The sequence below is a fragment of the Somniosus microcephalus genome, unplaced genomic scaffold, assembly GCF_052327205.1.
Source record: "Somniosus microcephalus isolate GS21.2 unplaced genomic scaffold, FLI_Smic_1.0 unresolved_chr1, whole genome shotgun sequence".
In the NCBI taxonomy this organism is placed as follows: domain Eukaryota; kingdom Metazoa; phylum Chordata; class Chondrichthyes; order Squaliformes; family Somniosidae; genus Somniosus; species Somniosus microcephalus.
The window spans coordinates 88171428-88190683 of NW_028225179.1; positions in this window are offsets into that span (position 1 = coordinate 88171428).

The window sequence follows — 19256 nt, forward strand, 5'->3', positions numbered from 1 at the left end:
AGATATAGATGGGGCTAATATATCACAATATGTGACCATTTATTAGATCAATTGCCCTTGTATGAACCTATGAATAAAGATACATAGCTTAAAGTGTCTTGTACCATGATTGTAGAAGTGGGGATTGTGACATATTCTGGTTTGAATGAATGTTGAGATTAATGTCCTGAACTCCTTACTGTTGTGTATGTAACCTGTTCCACCTTAAGAGAGCTTAAGCCTGTTCCACCTTAAGAGATGTACTACTTTCTCAGGCTGCTGTAGACGTAATACCGGGGGTGAACACACCGGTATATAAGCACTGTGCAGTAATCTTGTATTCAGTGTAGTCCCTACCTCCAACCAGTAAAGACCTGTTTTATTGTTACTGATTAAGTCTGAGTATTAATTACTTGAACAACTCACAGACTTAACACTGGCGATGAGTCAGGTTCTTACCCTGCGGCAGTTATTTCACGGCGGCTTCGTCCACAGACAGGACGTTGAAGAGAGGTTTCAAATCTCACCACCCCACTGGAAGCGACAGGCATTAGGACCCTGAAGCCTCCATCAGCGACTGAAAACTGGAGGACAGAAGACATCCTGCAGCTTCTTTTTCAACCTCGGTGGTGGGTAAGCCAAGCAGCGTTGGCTGCAAAGACAGGGCTGGGGGAAGTCGGAGGTAGAAGGGCCATCGATCGCAATCCCTGATAAGGGCCGCACTTGGGCTGAAAGGCGCAGCGTCGGCAGACACTGAAGGCGCGAGAGCTGCGGTGAAAAGCGCGGGCCATCGATCGCGGCAGAGATAAGGGCCGCACTCGGGGCTGAAGGGAGACGGCATCGGGGGATGGGTGAAGACCGCCAAGCGCGGGAAAACCGCCATTTTGTGGGCGGAGGACGACGGCAAGAGCGGGAAGCCGCCATCTTGGATAGCAGTAAAAAAAAAAAATCTGAGAAATTGCAAATCTGATAAAGTACTACAATGCCTAAACACGGGAATATTAGCAACTTTGATAGTGACATCGAAGATTGGGCCATATATGTTGAACGAGTTAAAAATTATTGTAAGGCCAATAAAATTCGTGAGGCTGATAAAGCACTAACATTATTAAATTTAATGGGTGCGAAGACATACGGGCAATTGAAACACCTGTTATCACCAGATGAACCAGTGGATAAGACGTTCGATGAGATTGTTACTGTCCTGAAAGATCATCTAAACCCCACGCCGCTGATGCTAGCGGAACGATTTAAATTTTACGACAGAAGGCAGCTACAGCATGAAAGCAATGCTGAATATTTGCTGGAATTGCGTAAATTAGCGAAATATTGCCAGTTTGGAATGGGACTGACAGATGCACTACGAGACAAATTTGTGTGTGGTTTATTTAAACAGGATACACAAAAGCGACTGCTCGAGGAGAATGAGCTGACGCTTGAGAAGGCGGTCACTATGGCAGCAGCACACGAAGCCGCAGCGAGAGGCACGGCAGTAATGCAGCTACGGTCACCGGAGCTCAGTGCACACAAATTGGGTGTGAGTTCTGGCAAATGTTATCGTTGTGGAAAGACAACGCATGATCAGAACCAGTGTTGGTTTAAAAACCAAGAATGTAGAACTTGTGGTAGGCTTGGACATATAGCTAGAGTATGCAGGTCAGGGAAGAAGACCAGCAACAAGAAGTCACCGCAAGGAAAATACGCAAAAGTACACAAGGTGGCCGAACAGGAGTCCGATTCAGACGCTAGCAGTAATGAACTGGCTGGCTTAAGCAGTATTGAACTGGCTAGCTTAAGGGTACTCAACGTTGGTAAGGGTGCAGACCTCCAGACAATTTGGGTTACTCTTCAGATAGAAGGAGTCCAAGTAAAAATGGAATTGGACACTGGATCGGCATTGTTGGTCATGAATAAGAAAGATTACAGAAGGTTATTCCAACATATTCCCCTACAGGATACGGAGATTATATTGACAACCTACACGGGGCAGAGAGTGTACCCCATCGGGACAATAAAGGTTGCAGTGGCCAACAAGGGCGAAGGAAGTCAAATAATGGACTTATATGTGCTACCGGAGGGAGGTCCACCACTACTAGGCCGGGAGTGGTTTAGAAACATAAATATGGACTGGCATTCGCTAAAAGCCATAAAGAGTGAGAACTCGGTGCAGATAATCAGCCCAGACTCTAGAACTGATGATGGTAAGACCAACCCATGTGCAAAAGACAAAGTTTCAGCACAGAATTCCACTGAGCAACAACAACATAGTTTAACAGAGAATTCTGAGTCTGTCAAGTCTACTGATATGCACATTTTTGAGGGACACTGGGCTCGAACTCAACTCCATTTCAAACTACAACAGCAATTAGAACAAATGATTCGCTGTTTTGAGCAAGAGATGAATGAAATAAAAAAGTTCTTTGTTACAGAGTGGGAGAATCTGGAAAGGCAACAGAAGCAACTGATGGAGAAAATGGAGCAGGAGCACACCAACCATCTGCGCGAGGAGGCCGAACGAATCAAAGCTGATTCAGGTTCTGAAGGTGCGTGCCATAATCTGGTGTCAGAAGAGTTAACGGTCAGCCAACTCCTTCATATGCTGAGGGACAAGACTCTGAAATGGGAAAAACTTGAACACGAGCTGCGATCTTCAAAGGAAAAGGGTTCGGAGCTCTCAAAAGTCATTGAGATGGCTGATGTGACGACACAGACTGAAATGACTGCAACTGAGCAGCCATTGGATGCCAAAAGTACGCTGACTCACGTCAATGTAGAACAACAGACCGCTGAAACAGCTGCTCCGGTAGAGAGATTGCATAGTCCGATCAATCAATCTCCAAAGGAAGTTGAAGTATTAAAATCACAAATGAGGTCACTAGTAAACGACTTGCTGAAAGCCCAGAAAAAGCTGGATGCAGAGGTACACATGAAGAAGTCTCTTCAGGAAAGATATCTGGATTTGGAACAAGAGCTGGCTAACGTCCAGCTGGGTATGGAGGAAATAGACGACCCTCTCGCTGACCTGTCGGACGACTCCGAATATTACTATGTCCTGTCCTGCCCAACTTGTAACTTCGACTCCCACCATACAGAAATCATGGAGGAGCACCGAAAGTCTACGGAACATCGGGAGAAGGTGGCTCTACTACGAAAAAAGGAGGAAGAGAAGGAGGAACTGCGCATGCAGCTGGCAGCTGTGGCAGCTGACAATGGAGCCCAGAGAGTCTCCAAGAAGCAGAAAAGGAAAAGTAAAAACAGAAGATGACCCATCTGAACCATTATCACCTCTACCAGATCACACACGTGGTCCCTCCGAACGGAGCCAAATCAGTTCGGAAGTTCAAGCTGTTAAATCCATGAAAGGACTATTGAATGAGTAACGTGAACCGACTACACCACAGAGATTGAATCTGTGAACTGTTTTCCGCAGAGACTGAATCTGTGATATGTTACGTTAAACATGAAGTTATATATGTATATATGTTATTACGTTATGTTAAATGGGGGGGATGACTATAAAGCTAAGAAGGGAGGAGTGTTGTGTATGTAACCTGTTCCACCTTAAGAGAGCTTAAGCCTGTTCCACCTTAAGAGATGTACTACTTTCTCAGGCTGCTGTAGACGTAATACCGGGGGTGAACACACCGGTATATAAGCACTGTGCAGTAATCTTGTATTCAGTGTAGTCCCTACCTCCAACCAGTAAAGACCTGTTTTATTGTTACTGATTAAGTCTGAGTATTAATTACTTGAACAACTCACAGACTTAACACTTACTCTTTGAATAGGCAATATCACTGCAAAGTGTCCTATTCCCTGGACAATAGGAGTCAGCCCGGTTTAACTTTATCTGTTTGTTCAAATGACTGTAACTAATGTCAATCATTATGTAATGCTCCTGTGTCACTTGAGGTTTCTCTCATGTATAAATAAGGTTTCCTTTAAAAAATGAAGATCTCCATGTCCATAACACGAACAGACAAGGTCGCTTCTCTCCGAAAATGGGACAGCCGGTAATCATACAGATAGAAAACATTTACTATCCGATTCTTGCAGTGATTGGCGTTCCTGGTAAGACGTTTATATTCAGTTAATATTAATTTTAACAGTGTTTAACTGTATCACTGCTCCTGCAGTCACTCCAATTAATATTTTGATGTGCTTGATTTGCGGACATTGATTACTGCCATCAAAGAAATAAAACAAAATGCTCCAAGCTTCTTCCATACACTTCTTGGACCGGGTTTTGCGGCAGTAATAATGGAGACGCTGGCAGCGCTCACCGTTATCGAGTGAACTTGGACAGCAACTTCCAGAGACCACCCTGCGCAGTTAAGCGGGGAAATCAAGAAGTTGCTGACCATGATGCCCTGCTCCTCCAAAAGCTACGCAATTATGGAATCTCGCCTAAAGACATGGCGTGAGTTTGCTGTACATACTTGATAAATAAATGGCCTTTATGTGTTGATGCTGGGCTGGCAGGTAGTCATAACATCTGTGCTTGTATAGCGCATTCCTGCAGGGCGTGATTCTGAAACTGTGTGATATATTAAAATGGGCCGGATTTTGCTGTACAAATAATAGTGAGGCTAATAGCGATCATGGTTATTTAGGTGCAAAGTAGACCTTTTTCAATAAGATTGTGATACACAAAATCTGGAGGAAATGGTAATACGTATCAAGCCCAAAACAGGGAATAGATACATTGGAATATGGTAGTTATATGGCTTGTCATTGTGGTCACAGGAATTTTCAATTCTATTTTTGTACACGCCACCTTTCCCAATGCTTAAACACCCACTTTAACAGGGATTAGGACCTGATACAAGAACGGATGCATTTTACATTTTTCGACTCAGGGTGGAGGCCAAAGAACAGTTTCCATGTCATCAAACGGGGACAATAATTATACTTGGCTCAAAATAAACAGTTTGAAATTCACCTGGGATATAATCTGAGAAATGATTTAAGGGCGGCTACTCCTGTAGCCTTCATTATCTGCGGGTAGAAATTCTTGGCCGGTCTCATATGGGAAGCCCCTCCCAATATTCAGCTCTATTGGTCTATGAAAGTGAATATCGTGTAGATTACCGCCCAAGACGAACAAGCTCTTTGTTGCAAAGCACAGCCATTCTATTCAGAGTCTCCTGTTTACAGTATATTAATAGCCACCAACGCTATTGAAAAACTACATTTCAAATGCATTTTAAATGTCCGTGTCAGATCCATACCAACATTCAAGTTTCGAATAATAACTGTGATTTTATTGTTTTACCAGACACATCTCTGATATAGCTCCAAAGTTCCCTCCGCCCATGCTCGGACCCCATGTAACTCCCACCAGTTAACCGGCTGCTGGGATATAAGCGACGTTGATGGTACATAGTTAAGGCAAAATCCAAAATGAAATGTTTGCTACTATATTGTGCACATGATCAATGTAGCGCTGAGAAATCTTGATTTGCTGGTTTTTTGCTGAGGAAAAGCAAGTGATGAAGACCTGGTAGGAATGTTCACCTGCTTCCAGAAAACAAAGCGATGGAATATTGCAGTCAGATTCATGTTATCACACTGACACCTACATTGTATGATTATTTAAGTTGCTTTAAATGATGAGATGCTGGGGACATTTGCAACGTGACGTTTTGGCTTACAACTGGCGTTGCGGTTTGGCCGCATCTACTAGTGGATCCGCAATGTTGGTTTTAAGGAAGGAAAGACAGTTGGAAAGTTACTCCCCACGATGTGTATGGAGTGTCAGGGATGAGTAAATTGGGCCCCCCTCTTATACCCAGCCTGAGATTCCTTTCTGATGAAGTCAATGGAAATTAAAATCAGGCAAATGCTATTATAGGCGCCAGTCTGAAAGGCCAGATTTGGTCCTGTGAAAGCTGAAATATACACGTGAGTTTCACAGCAGATTTTTGTTTTGTTGAAGTAACTCACAGAATAATTTTGTGGTGTATCTCGATGTAGAAATTTATCCTGTCAGAATTGCTAACCTTGTCCGATGGTGTGGGAGAAAGATAGGGACAGACAGCAGAGCGACAGAAAATAATCATGGATTTTCCTACAAAGCAATGTCGACTGATCATCTTTTCTATATCAGGAGAGTTAGTAATGACATCTCCTCCTTTTTGCAGCTAATTTGGTGACAATTGTGATTCTCTCCCGTGGAAAGTGCGGTCTCTCCAAATGCATCACCCGTTACCTGGTGGCCATGGCAGTGGCTGATCTACTGATCCTGGTATTTGGTGTAATTCTGTATGAGATTAACGATGCTTATTTCCCATATTCATTCTTGAACTATACTCCGATTTGTAGTCTCAATATCGCCCTGCATTTTGTCTGCATTGATTGCTCTGTCTGGTTAACTGTGGCTTTCACCTTTGATCGATTTGTTGCTATTTGTTGCCAAAGTTTGCGAACAAAATATTGCACTGAAAGGACTACGGCTGTGGTGATAGCAGTGGTGTGTTCCTTAAGTGGTCTACAAAATGTTCCAATCTACTTTTTAAATGAACCTCGCGAAATAATTGACAATGTACCATGGTCCTGCACTGTGAAATCTAGCTTCTACACCGTGCCCATATGGGTGGCATATTTGTGGTTGGAAAGACAGGGCTGGGGGAAGTCGGAGGTAGAAGGGCCATCGATCGCAATCCCTGATAAGGGCCGCACTTGGGCTGAAAGGCGCAGCGTCGGCAGACACTGAAGGCGCGAGAGCCGCGGTGAAAAGCGCGGGCCATCGATCGCGGCAGAGATAAGGGCCGCACTCGGGGCTGAAGGGAGACGGCGTCGGGGGATGGGTGAAGACCGCCAAGCGTTGGAAAACCGCCATTTTGTGGGCGGAGGACGACGGCAAGAGCGGGAAGCCGCCATCTTGGATAGCAGTAAAAAAAAAAAATCTGAGAAATTGCAAATCTGATAAAGTACTACAATGCCTAAACACGGGAATATTAGCAACTTTGATAGTGACATCGAAGATTGGGCCATATATGTTGAACGAGTTAAAAATTATTGTAAGGCCAATAAAATTCGTGAGGCTGATAAAGCACTAACATTATTAAATTTAATGGGTGCGAAGACATACGGGCAATTGAAACACCTGTTATCACCAGATGAACCGGCGGATAAGACGTTCGATGAGATTGTTACTGTCCTGAAAGATCATCTAAACCCCACGCCGCTGATGCTAGCGGAACGATTTAAATTTTATGACAGAAGGCAGCTACAGCATGAAAGCAATGCTGAATATTTGCTGGAATTGCGTAAATTAGCGAAATATTGCCAGTTTGGAACGGGACTGACAGATGCACTACGAGACAAATTTGTGTGTGGTTTATTTAAACAGGATACACAAAAGCGACTGCTCGAGGAGAATGAGCTGACGCTTGAGAAGGCGGTCACTATGGCAGCAGCACACGAAGCTGCAGCGAGAGGCACGGCAGTAATGCAGCTACGGTCACCGGAGCTCAGTGCACACAAATTGGGTTTGAGTTCTGGCAAATGTTATCGTTGTGGAAAGACAACGCATGATCAGAACCAGTGTTGGTTTAAAAACCAAGAATGTAGAACTTGTGGTAGGCTTGGACATATAGCTAGAGTATGCAGGTCAGGGAAGAAGACCAGCAACAAGAAGTCACCGCAAGGAAAATACGCAAAAGTACACAAGGTGGCCGAACAGGAGTCCGATTCAGATGCTAGCAGTAATGAACTGGCTGGCTTAAGCAGTATTGAACTGGCTAGCTTAAGGGTACTCAACGTTGGTAAGGGTGCAGACCTCCAGACAATTTGGGTTACTCTTCAGATAGAAGGAGTCCAAGTAAAAATGGAATTGGACACTGGATCGGCATTGTTGGTCATGAATAAGAAAGATTACAGAAGGTTATTCCAACATATTCCCCTACAGGATACGGAGATTATATTGACAACCTACACGGGGCAGAGAGTGTACCCCATCGGGACAATAAAGGTTGCAGTGGCCAACAAGGGCGAAGGAAGTCAAATAATGGACTTATATGTGCTACCGGAGGGAGGTCCACCACTACTAGGCCGGGAGTGGTTTAGAAACATAAATATGGACTGGCATTCGCTAAAAGCCATAAAGAGTGAGAACTCGGTGCAGATAATCAGCCCAGACTCTAGAACTGATGATGGTAAGACCAACTCATGTGCAAAAGACAAAGTTTCAGCACAGAATTCCACTGAGCAACAACAACATAGTTTAACAGAGAATTCTGAGTCTGTCAAGTCTACTGATATGCACATTTTTGAGGGACACTGGGCTCGAACTCAACTCCATTTCAAACTACAACAGCAATTAGAACAAATGATTCGCTGTTTTGAGCAAGAGATGAATGAAATAAAAAAGTTCTTTGTTACAGAGTGGGAGAATCTGGAAAGGCAACAGAAGCAACTGATGGAGAAAATGGAGCAGGAGCACACCAACCATCTGCGCGAGGAGGCCGAACGAATCAAAGCTGATTCAGGTTCTGAAGGTGCGTGCCATAATCTGGTGTCAGAAGAGTTAACGGTCAGCCAACTCCTTCATATGCTGAGGGACAAGACTCTGAAATGGGAAAAACTTGAACATGAGCTGCGATCTTCAAAGGAAAAGGGTTCGGAGCTCTCAAAAGTCATTGAGATGGCTGATGTGACGACACAGACTGAAATGACTGCAACTGAGCAGCCATTGGATGCCAAAAGTACGCTGACTCACGTCAATGTAGAACAACAGACCGCTGAAACAGCTGCTCCGGTAGAGAGATTGCATAGTCCGATCAATCAATCTCCAAAGGAAGTTGAAGTATTAAAATCACAAATGAGGTCACTAGTAAACGACTTGCTGAAAGCCCAGAAAAAGCTGGATGCAGAGGTACACATGAAGAAGTCTCTTCAGGAAAGATATCTGGATTTGGAACAAGAGCTGGCTAACGTCCAGCTGGGTATGGAGGAAATAGACGACCCTCTCGCTGACCTGTCGGACGACTCCGAATATTACTATGTCCTGTCCTGCCCAACTTGTAACTTCGACTCCCACCATACAGAAATCATGGAGGAGCACCGAAAGTCTACGGAACATCGGGAGAAGGTGGCTCTACTACGAAAAAAGGAGGAAGAGAAGGAGGAACTGCGCATGCAGCTGGCAGCTGTGGCAGCTGACAATGGAGCCCAGAGAGTCTCCAAGAAGCAGAAAAGGAAAAGTAAAAACAGAAGATGACCCATCTGAACCATTATCACCTCTACCAGATCACACACGTGGTCCCTCCGAACGGAGCCAAATCAGTTCGGAAGTTCAAGCTGTTAAATCCATGAAAGGACTATTGAATGAGTAACGTGAACCGACTACACCACAGAGATTGAATCTGTGAACTGTTTTCCGCAGAGACTGAATTTGTGATATGTTACGTTAAACATGAAGTTATATATGTATATATGTTATTACGTTATGTTAAATGGGGGAGATGACTATAAAGCTAAGAAGGGAGGAGTGTTGTGTATGTAACCTGTTCCACCTTAAGAGAGCTTAAGCCTGTTCCACCTTAAGAGATGTACTACTTTCTCAGGCTGCTGTAGACGTAATACCGGGGGTGAACACACCGGTATATAAGCACTGTGCAGTAATCTTGTATTCAGTGTAGTCCCCACCTCCAACCAGTAAAGACCTGTTTTATTGTTACTGATTAAGTCTGAGTATTAATTACTTGAACAACTCACAGACTTAACACTTACTCTTTGAATAGGCAATATCACTGCAAAGTGTCCTATCCCCTGGACAATAGGAGTCAGCCCGGTTTAACTTTATCTGTTTGTTCAAATGACTGTAACTAATGTCAATCATTATGTAATGCTCCTGTGTCACTTGAGGTTTCTCTCATGTATAAATAAGGTTTCCTTTAAAAAATGAAGATCTCCATGTCCATAACACGAACAGACAAGGTCGCTTCTCTCCGAAAATGGGACAGCCGGTAATCATACAGATAGAAAACATTTACTATCCGATTCTTGCAGTGATTGGCGTTCCTGGTAAGACGTTTATATTCAGTTAATATTAATTTTAACAGTGTTTAACTGTATCACTGCTCCTGCAGTCGCTCCAATTAATATTTTGATGTGCTTGATTTGCGGACATTGATTACTGCCATCAAAGAAATAAAACAAAATGCTCCAAGCTTCTTCCATACACTTCTTGGACCGGGTTTTGCGGCAGTAATAATGGAGACGCTGGCAGCGCTCACCGTTATCGAGTGAACTTGGACAGCAACTTCCAGAGACCACCCTGCGCAGTTAAGCGGGGAAATCAAGAAGTTGCTGACCATGATGCCCTGCTCCTCCAAAAGCTACGCAATTATGGAATCTCGCCTAAAGACATGGCGTGAGTTTGCTGTACATACTTGATAAATAAATGGCCTTTATGTGTTGATGCTGGGCTGGCAGGTAGTCATAACATCTGTGCTTGTATAGCGCATTCCTGCAGGGCGTGATTCTGAAACTGTGTGATATATTAAAATGGGCCGGATTTTGCTGTACAAATAATAGTGAGGCTAATAGCGATCATGGTTATTTAGGTGCAAAGTAGACCTTTTTCAATAAGATTGTGATACACAAAATCTGGAGGAAATGGTAATACTGCATCACGTATCAAGCCCAAAACAGGGAATAGATACATTGGAATATGGTAGTTATATGGCTTGTCATTGTGGTCACAGGAATTTTCAATTCTATTTTTGTACACGCCACCTTTCCCAATGCTTAAACACCCACTTTAACAGGGATTAGGACCTGATACAAGAACGGATGCATTTTACATTTTTCGACTCAGGGTGGAGGCCAAAGAACAGTTTCCATGTCATCAAACGGGGACAATAATTATACTTGGCTCAAAATAAACAGTTTGAAATTCACCTGGGATATAATCTGAGAAATGATTTAAGGGCGGCTACTCCTGTAGCCTTCATTATCTGCGGGTAGAAATTCTTGGCCGGTCTCATATGGGAAGCCCCTCCCAATATTCAGCTCTATTGGTCTATGAAAGTGAATATCGTGTAGATTACCGCCCAAGACGAACAAGCTCTTTGTTGCAAAGCACAGCCATTCTATTCAGAGTCTCCTGTTTACAGTATATTAATAGCCACCAACGCTATTGAAAAACTACATTTCAAATGCATTTTAAATGTCCGTGTCAGATCCATACCAACATTCAAGTTTCGAATAATAACTGTGATTTTATTGTTTTACCAGACACATCTCTGATATAGCTCCAAAGTTCCCTCCGCCCATGCTCGGACCCCATGTAACTCCCACCAGTTAACCGGCTGCTGGGATATAAGCGACGTTGATGGTACATAGTTAAGGCAAAATCCAAAATGAAATGTTTGCTACTATATTGTGCACATGATCAATGTAGCGCTGAGAAATCTTGATTTGCTGGTTTTTTGCTGAGGAAAAGCAAGTGATGAAGACCTGGTAGGAATGTTCACCTGCTTCCAGAAAACAAAGCGATGGAATATTGCAGTCAGATTCATGTTATCACACTGACACCTACATTGTATGATTATTTAAGTTGCTTTAAATGATGAGATGCTGGGGACATTTGCAACGTGACGTTTTGGCTTACAACTGGCGTTGCGGTTTGGCCGCCTATTATTATCTACTAGTGGATCCACAATGTTGGTTTTAAGGAAGGAAAGACAGTTGGAAAGTTACTCCCCACGATGTGTATGGAGTGTCAGGGATGAGTAAATTGGGCCCCCCTCTTATACCCAGCCTGAGATTCCTTTCTGATGAAGTCAATGGAAATTAAAATCAGGCAAATGCTATTATAGGCGCCAGTCTGAAAGGCCAGATTTGGTCCTGTGAAAGCTGAAATATACACGTGAGTTTCACAGCAGATTTTTGTTTTGTTGAAGTAACTCACAGAATAATTTTGTGGTGTATCTCGATGTAGAAATTTATCCTGTCAGAATTGCTAACCTTGTCCGATGGTGTGGGAGAAAGATAGGGACAGACAGCAGAGCGACAGAAAATAATCATGGATTTTCCTACAAAGCAATGTCGACTGATCATCTTTTCTATATCAGGAGAGTTAGTAATGACATCTCCTCCTTTTTGCAGCTAATTTGGTGACAATTGTGATTCTCTCCCGTGGAAAGTGCGGTCTCTCCGAATGCATCACCCGTTACCTGGTGGCCATGGCAGTGGCTGATCTACTGATCCTGGTATTTGGTGTAATTCTGTATGAGATTAACGATGCTTATTTCCCATATTCATTCTTGAACTATACTCCGATTTGTAGTCTCAATATCGCCCTGCATTTTGTCTGCATTGATTGCTCTGTCTGGTTAACTGTGGCTTTCACCTTTGATCGATTTGTTGCTATTTGTTGCCAAAGTTTGCGAACAAAATATTGCACTGAAAGGACTACGGCTGTGGTGATAGCAGTGGTGTGTTCCTTAAGTGGTCTACAAAATGTTCCAATCTACTTTTTAAATGAACCTCGCGAAATAATTGACAATGTACCATGGTCCTGCACTGTGAAATCTAGCTTCTACACCGTGCCCATATGGGTGGCATATTTGTGGTTGGAAAGACAGGGCTGGGGGAAGTCGGAGGTAGAAGGGCCATCGATCGCAATCCCTGATAAGGGCCGCACTTGGGCTGAAAGGCGCAGCGTCGGCAGACACTGAAGGCGCGAGAGCCGCGGTGAAAAGCGCGGGCCATCGATCGCGGCAGAGATAAGGGCCGCACTCGGGGCTGAAGGGAGACGGCGTCGGGGGATGGGTGAAGACCGCCAAGCGTGGGAAAACCGCCATTTTGTGGGCGGAGGACGACGGCAAGAGCGGGAAGCCGCCATCTTGGATAGCAGTAAAAAAAATAAATCTGAGAAATTGCAAATCTGATAAAGTACTACAATGCCTAAACACGGGAATATTAGCAACTTTGATAGTGACATCGAAGATTGGGCCATATATGTTGAACGAGTTAAAAATTATTGTAAGGCCAATAAAATTCGTGAGGCTGATAAAGCACTAACATTATTAAATTTAATGGGTGCGAAGACATACGGGCAATTGAAACACCTGTTATCACCAGATGAACCGGCGGATAAGACGTTCGATGAGATTGTTACTGTCCTGAAAGATCATCTAAACCCCACGCCGCTGATGCTAGCGGAACAATTTAAATTTTACGACAGAAGGCAGCTACAGCATGAAAGCAATGCTGAATATTTGCTGGAATTGCGTAAATTAGCGAAATATTGCCAGTTTGGAACGGGACTGACAGATGCACTACGAGACAAATTTGTGTGTGGTTTATTTAAACAGGATACACAAAAGCGACTGCTCGAGGAGAATGAGCTGACGCTTGAGAAGGCGGTCACTATGGCAGCAGCACACGAAGCTGCAGCGAGAGGCACGGCAGTAATGCAGCTACGGTCACCGGAGCTCAGTGCACACAAATTGGGTTTGAGTTCTGGCAAATGTTATCGTTGTGGAAAGACAACGCATGATCAGAACCAGTGTTGGTTTAAAAACCAAGAATGTAGAACTTGTGGTAGGCTTGGACATATAGCTAGAGTATGCAGGTCAGGGAAGAAGACCAGCAACAAGAAGTCACCGCAAGGAAAATACGCAAAAGTACACAAGGTGGCCGAACAGGAGTCCGATTCAGACGCTAGCAGTAATGAACTGGCTGGCTTAAGCAGTATTGAACTGGCTAGCTTAAGGGTACTCAACGTTGGTAAGGGTGCAGACCTCCAGACAATTTGGGTTACTCTTCAGATAGAAGGAGTCCAAGTAAAAATGGAATTGGACACTGGATCGGCATTGTTGGTCATGAATAAGAAAGATTACAGAAGGTTATTCCAACATATTCCCCTACAGGATACGGAGATTATATTGACAACCTACACGGGGCAGAGAGTGTACCCCATCGGGACAATAAAGGTTGCAGTGGCCAACAAGGGCGAAGGAAGTCAAATAATGGACTTATATGTGCTACCGGAGGGAGGTCCACCACTAATAGGCCGGGAGTGGTTTAGAAACATAAATATGGACTGGCATTCGCTAAAAGCCATAAAGAGTGAGAACTCGGTGCAGATAATCAGCCCAGACTCTAGAACTGATGATGGTAAGACCAACCCATGTGCAAAAGACAAAGTTTCAGCACAGAATTCCACTGAGCAACAACAACATAGTTTAACAGAGAATTCTGAGTCTGTCAAGTCTACTGATATGCACATTTTTGAGGGACACTGGGCTCGAACTCAACTCCATTTCAAACTACAACAGCAATTAGAACAAATGATTCGCTGTTTTGAGCAAGAGATGAATGAAATAAAAAAGTTCTTTGTTACAGAGTGGGAGAATCTGGAAAGGCAACAGAAGCAACTGATGGAGAAAATGGAGCAGGAGCACACCAACCATCTGCGCGAGGAGGCCGAACGAATCAAAGCTGATTCAGGTTCTGAAGGTGCGTGCCATAATCTGGTGTCAGAAGAGTTAACGGTCAGCCAACTCCTTCATATGCTGAGGGACAAGACTCTGAAATGGGAAAAACTTGAACATGAGCTGCGATCTTCAAAGGAAAAGGGTTCGGAGCTCTCAAAAGTCATTGAGATGGCTGATGTGACGACACAGACTGAAATGACTGCAACTGAGCAGCCATTGGATGCCAAAAGTACGCTGACTCACGTCAATGTAGAACAACAGACCGCTGAAACAGCTGCTCCGGTAGAGAGATTGCATAGTCCGATCAATCAATCTCCAAAGGAAGTTGAAGTATTAAAATCACAAATGAGGTCACTAGTAAACGACTTGCTGAAAGCCCAGAAAAAGCTGGATGCAGAGGTACACATGAAGAAGTCTCTTCAGGAAAGATATCTGGATTTGGAACAAGAGCTGGCTAACGTCCAGCTGGGTATGGAGGAAATAGACGACCCTCTCGCTGACCTGTCGGACGACTCCGAATATTACTATGTCCTGTCCTGCCCAACTTGTAACTTCGACTCCCACCATACAGAAATCATGGAGGAGCACCGAAAGTCTACGGAACATCGGGAGAAGGTGGCTCTACTACGAAAAAAGGAGGAAGAGAAGGAGGAACTGCGCATGCAGCTGGCAGCTGTGGCAGCTGACAATGGAGCCCAGAGAGTCTCCAAGAAGCAGAAAAGGAAAAGTAAAAACAGAAGATGACCCATCTGAACCATTATCACCTCTACCAGATCACACACGTGGTCCCTCCGAACGGAGCCAAATCAGTTCGGAAGTTCAAGCTGTTAAATCCATGAAAGGACTATTGAATGAGTAACGTGAACCGACTACACCACAGAGATTGAATCTGTGAACTGTTTTCCGCAGAGACTGAATCTGTGATATGTTACGTTAAACATGAAGTTATATATGTATATATGTTATTACGTTATGTTAAATGGGGGAGATGACTATAAAGCTAAGAAGGGAGGAGTGTTGTGTATGTAACCTGTTCCACCTTAAGAGAGCTTAAGCCTGTTCCACCTTAAGAGATGTACTACTTTCTCAGGCTGCTGTAGACGTAATACCGGGGGTGAACACACCGGTATATAAGCACTGTGCAGTAATCTTGTATTCAGTGTAGTCCCTACCTCCAACCAGTAAAGACCTGTTTTATTGTTACTGATTAAGTCTGAGTATTAATTACTTGAACAACTCACAGACTTAACACTTACTCTTTGAATAGGCAATATCACTGCAAAGTGTCCTATCCCCTGGACAATAGGAGTCAACCCGGTTTAACTTTATCTGTTTGTTCAAATGACTGTAACTAATGTCAATCATTATGTAATGCTCCTGTGTCACTTGAGGTTTCTCTCATGTATAAATAAGGTTTCCTTTAAAAAATGAAGATCTCCATGTCCATAACACGAACAGACAAGGTCGCTTCTCTCCGAAAATGGGACAGCCGGTAATCATACAGATAGAAAACATTTACTATCCGATTCTTGCAGTGATTGGCGTTCCTGGTAAGACGTTTATATTCAGTTAATATTCATTTTAACAGTGTTTAACTGTATCACTGCTCCTGCAGTCGCTCCAATTAATATTTTGATGTGCTTGATTTGCGGACATTGATTACTGCCATCAAAGAAATAAAACAAAATGCTCCAAGCTTCTTCCATACACTTCTTGGACCGGGTTTTGCGGCAGTAATAATGGAGATGCTGGCAGCGCTCACCGTTATCGAGTGAACTTGGACAGCAACTTCCAGAGACCACCCTGCGCAGTTAAGCGGGGAAATCAAGAAGTTGCTGACCATGATGCCCTGCTCCTCCAAAAGCTACGCAATTATGGAATCTCGCCTAAAGACATGGCGTGAGTTTGCTGTACATACTTGATAAATAAATGGCCTTTATGTGTTGATGCTGGGCTGGCAGGTAGTCATAACATCTGTGCTTGTATAGCGCATTCCTGCAGGGCGTGATTCTGAAACTGTGTGATATATTAAAATGGGCCGGATTTTGCTGTACAAATAATAGTGAGGCTAATAGCGATCATGGTTATTAGGTGCAAAGTAGACCTTTTTCAATAAGATTGTGATAAACAAAATCTGGAGGAAATGGTAATACGTATCAAGCCCAAAACAGGGAATAGATACATTGGAATATGGTAGTTATATGGCTTGTCATTGTGGTCACAGGAATTTTCAATTCTATTTTTGTACACGCCACCTTTCCCAATGCTTAAACACCCACTTTAACAGGGATTAGGACCTGATACAAGAACGGATGCATTTTACATTTTTCGACTCAGGGTGGAGGCCAAAGAACAGTTTCCATGTCATCAAACGGGGACAATAATTATACTTGGCTCAAAATAAACAGTTTGAAATTCACCTGGGATATAATCTGAGAAATGATTTAAGGGCGGCTACTCCTGTAGCCTTCATTATCTGCGGGTAGAAATTCTTGGCCGGTCTCATATGGGAAGCCCCTCCCAATATTCAGCTCTATTGGTCTATGAAAGTGAATATCGTGTAGATTACCGCCCAAGACGAACAAGCTCTTTGTTGCAAAGCACAGCCATTCTATTCAGAGTCTCCTGTTTACAGTATATTAATAGCCACCAACGCTATTGAAAAACTACATTTCAAATGCATTTTAAATGTCCGTGTCAGATCCATACCAACATTCAAGTTTCGAATAATAACTGTGATTTTATTGTTTTACCAGACACATCTCTGATATAGCTCCAAAGTTCCCTCCGCCCATGCTCGGACCCCATGTAACTCCCACCAGTTAACCGGCTGCTGGGATATAAGCGACGTTGATGGTACATAGTTAAGGCAAAATCCAAAATGAAATGTTTGCTACTATATTGTGCACATGATCAATGTAGCGCTGAGAAATCTTGATTTGCTGGTTTTTTGCTGAGGAAAAGCAAGTGATGAAGACCTGGTAGGAATGTTCACCTGCTTCCAGAAAACAAAGCGATGGAATATTGCAGTCAGATTCATGTTATCACACTGACACCTACATTGTATGATTATTTAAGTTGCTTTAAATGATGAGATGCTGGGGACATTTGCAACGTGACGTTTTGGCTTACAACTGGCGTTGCGGTTTGGCCGCCTATTATTATCTACTAGTGGATCCACAATGTTGGTTTTAAGGAAGGAAAGACAGTTGGAAAGTTACTCCCCACGATGTGTATGGAGTGTCAGGGATGAGTAAATTGGGCCCCCCTCTTATACCCAGCCTGAGATTCCTTTCTGATGAAGTCAATGGAAATTAAAATCAGGCAAATGCTATTATAGGCGCCAGTCTGAAAGGCCAGATTTGGTCCTGTGAAAGCTGAAATATACACGTGAGTTTCACAGCAGATTTTTGTTTTGTTGAAGTAACTCACAGAATAATTTTGTGGTGTATCTCGATGTAGAAATTTATCCTGTCAGAATTGCTAACCTTGTCCGATGGTGTGGGAGAAAGATAGGGACAGACAGCGGAGCGACAGAAAATAATCATGGATTTTCCTACAAAGCAATGTCGACTGATCATCTTTTCTATATCAGGAGAGTTAGTAATGACATCTCCTCCTTTTTGCAGCTAATTTGGTGACAATTGTGATTCTCTCCCGTGGAAAGTGCGGTCTCTCCGAATGCATCACCCGTTACCTGGTGGCCATGGCAGTGGCTGATCTACTGATCCTGGTATTTGGTGTAATTCTGTATGAGATTAACGATGCTTATTTCCCATATTCATTCTTGAACTATACTCCTATTTGTAGTCTCAATATCGCCCTGCATTTTGTCTGCATTGATTGCTCTGTCTGGTTAACTGTGGCTTTCACCTTTGATCGATTTGTTGCTATTTGTTGCCAAAGTTTGCGAACAAAATATTGCACTGAAAGGACTACGGCTGTGGTGATAGCAGTGGTGTGTTCCTTAAGTGGTCTACAAAATGTTCCAATCTACTTTTTAAATGAACCTCGCGAAATAATTGAAAATGTACCATGGTCCTGCACTGTGAAATCTAGCTTCTACACCGTGCCCATATGGGTGGCATATTTGTGGTTGGAAAGACAGGGCTGGGGGAAGTCGGAGGTAGAAGGGCCATCGATCGCAATCCCTGATAAGGGCCGCACTTGGGCTGAAAGGCGCAGCGTCGGCAGACACTGAAGGCGCGAGAGCCGCGGTGAAAAGCGCGGGCCATCGATCGCGGCAGAGATAAGGGCCGCACTCGGGGCTGAAGGGAGACGGCGTCGGGGGATGGGTGAAGACCGCCAAGCGTGGGAAAACCGCCATTTTGTGGGCGGAGGACGACGGCAAGAGCGGGAAGCCGCCATCTTGGATAGCAGTAAAAAAAATAAATCTGAGAAATTGCAAATCTGATAAAGTACTACAATGCCTAAACACGGGAATATTAGCAACTTTGATAGTGACATCGAAGATTGGGCCATATATGTTGAACGAGTTAAAAATTATTGTAAGGCCAATAAAATTCGTGAGGCTGATAAAGCACTAACATTATTAAATTTAATGGGTGCGAAGACATACGGGCAATTGAAACACCTGTTATCACCAGATGAACCGGCGGATAAGACGTTCGATGAGATTGTTACTGTCCTGAAAGATCATCTAAACCCCACGCCGCTGATGCTAGCGGAACGATTTAAATTTTACGACAGAAGGCAGCTACAGCATGAAAGCAATGCTGAATATTTGCTGGAATTGCGTAAATTAGCGAAATATTGCCAGTTTGGAACGGGACTGACAGATGCACTACGAGACAAATTTGTGTG